Source organism: Raphanus sativus, unplaced genomic scaffold, assembly GCF_000801105.2.
Source record: "Raphanus sativus cultivar WK10039 unplaced genomic scaffold, ASM80110v3 Scaffold4287, whole genome shotgun sequence".
In the NCBI taxonomy this organism is placed as follows: domain Eukaryota; kingdom Viridiplantae; phylum Streptophyta; class Magnoliopsida; order Brassicales; family Brassicaceae; genus Raphanus; species Raphanus sativus.
In genome coordinates this window covers 1-2,553 of record NW_026619589.1, presented here as the reverse complement: position 1 = coordinate 2,553, position 2,553 = coordinate 1, and the positions used below count along the sequence as shown (strand labels likewise).

General features: G+C 42.3%; 1 non-coding gene across 1 annotated transcript; it reads left to right on the top strand.

Annotated features, from left to right (window-relative positions):
• The first annotated feature begins 255 nt into the window (after positions 1 to 255).
• Positions 256 to 362, top strand: LOC130507294 (small nucleolar RNA R71). Its single transcript, XR_008942273.1, has one exon. It is a non-coding gene; the product is annotated as a small nucleolar RNA R71 (small nucleolar RNA).
• The last annotated feature ends 2,191 nt before the right edge of the window (positions 363 to 2,553 follow it).

Below are 2,553 nucleotides of genomic sequence, written 5' to 3'. Positions count from 1 at the left end.
GCCTTATCAGCAATGAGTTTGTCAATCTTCTCCTGAAGAGCCTTTATCTCATTCCTTGTTTGATTGTCATCACCTCTGCTGCTTCTGTCATGGTCTCCACTGTAGACTGCATCACTCTTAACCATGTTGTCAACCAGAGCCTCTGCCTCTTCCTCAGTTCTCCCCAAAAAGAACCCATTGCTAGCTGTATCCAGTCTGGCTCTGTACTTAGGAAGAGCACCTCTGTAGAATGTGCTCAGCAAGCTCTCCTTAGAGAATCCATGGTGTGGGCACTGAGCTTGGTAACCATTGAATCTCTCCCAAGCTTCACTGAATCCTTCCAAGTTCTTCTGTTGGAAGCTGGAGATCTCATTCCTCAACTTAGCAGTTCTTGAGGTAGAGAAGAACTTCTCCAAGAATGCCCTTTTGCAGTCTTCCCAAGTGGTGATGGAGTCACTTGGTAGAGACTTCTCCCATTGACGTGCCTTATCCCCCAAAGAGAAAGGGAATAGCTTGAGCTTTAAGACATCCTCTGACACACCATTAGTCTTTGACATACCACAGTAGCTGTCAAACTTATCCAAGTGATCAAATGGGTCCTCCACAGCCAGACCATGATACTTGTTGTTCTCTATGCAGTTTAGCAGTCCTGACTTGATCTCAAAGTTGTTAGCAGCCACAGCTGGTGCTCGGATTCCAAGTCTAGGACCATGGATGTTGGGGCAGTCATAAGTGCCAATGGGGCGAGCTGGTCGCTGTTGGGGCCCTTGTGGAGCATTGTTTACTCCATTGGGGTTCAGAGGATTTTGTGGATCAGCCATCTCAGCTTCCTGTGTCTGCAGTAAAGCTTGTTGCTCTTCTTCTCTTCTTTTTCTAGCACACTCTCTCTCTAAAGCTCTGATGTCTGCGGCTCTTGGAACAAGGTTTGATGTACCCTTGCTCCTCAAGTTCATACACCTGAAAATCACAAAGAGTGAAGAAGAGAATCAGTAACTTACAAAAATAAAAATGACTTAGTCTCAAGCAAATGACTAAATCTCAATGTTCAAATCAAACTCAGAATTTGGCAACGGCGCCAATTTGATGTTAGGAGTTTTGAGGCTCCTAAGTCAAATGATAGTATAGTGGAAGTAAGTTGTCGAACCAGTTCTGAGGGATTCAAAGCAGAGAGAATGCAAGTATTTGCCTAATCTAAGTGCAATCAGTGATTTGATGATTTCTAAACTAATGATTAAAGCTAATGCAAAGCAATAAAAATGATACTTTTAAGCTATTGGAAAGGAGAACTCATGGGTATAGGGATTTAGACCTTGGGTGATCAGGTTTCGAACTAAGGAATGTAAATGATCAATCAAACTATCAACCTTAAGCCTAGACACAATTCTAAGCAAGCTCTATGTCTAGATGAATGCTCATTTGCTAACATGTCTCAAACATCAAATGTCTTTGGTTGAATAACATGCAAGCAATCATTACTAACAAGTCTATTAGCTATCTTAGCATCTTTAACAACAAATCTCTTTGGCAAAGTACACTAAAAGCCTAGGAGAGTTGACTCAGGCATTTCATCAAACACCTGTCGGGTGAGAAATGCCTAGAGATCACCCTTTGAGTGGCCTACTCAAATGATGCATTAAGATCACTCTACTATGCAAGGAACAAGTATGATCTATACCTAAAACATCCTAGAACTAGCCTAATCACCCTTAATCACCCTAACCCATGAATCCAAAAGGTGATTACTCACTAATCTCCATGATTCCTCTTAAACCCATGGTGGATTTCAGATGAATCATATAGAGAACTAGAAAAGAAAATCACAAGAACACAAGAACAATCAAATCAAAAGAGAGCTTTTCTTGAGAGAGTTTTGTGTATTCAATAGATAAAAAGATAGATTGCCAAATGGTGGCTACATAGTACTTAAACATTAGGTTTTCCAAGTGCAAAAACGTGCACAACAATTGCAAAAAGGTCCTTGAAAAATAATAAAATCGTGCAGCAGATAACGCGGAGCGACCTCAGAGGGTCACTCCAGGAGGTCGCTCTGGGGTTGGGAGCGACCTTGGGGGGTCGCTCTGAGAGGTCGCTCCAGCCTCCATTTTTGTGTCTCCGGGCGATGAAAACGCGAGCGACTTAGGTGGGTCGCTCTGGTTGGTCGCTCTGGTTGGGAGCTACCTTAGGGGGTCGCTCCGGAAGGTCACTCTGCGGTTCTCGACCAGGATGGATATGCCTCTAGTAAATTGATCGTAACTTCTCCATTACATCTCCAAATGACTTGAAACCACTTCCATTAGAAAGCTAACTCAATTTCCTGTGTCTCCACAAAATCTTAGCAACAGAAGATTTCTCTAAGGCCTCCATCCATGCTCATCTTTCACCCCCTTTTTGATCACATTGCTTCCAAATGTCTCCAAGAACTCCATGTGGTGTTCCAATACCTGATAGAGACATATGTATGCCAAATGCAACCTAAACATGTCTAAATCCTAATCTATATGATGCAAATGCTTATGAATGAATAGCTAAAACAATGCAAATATGCAAGATATCACTGCCCTCTCTATGTCATTA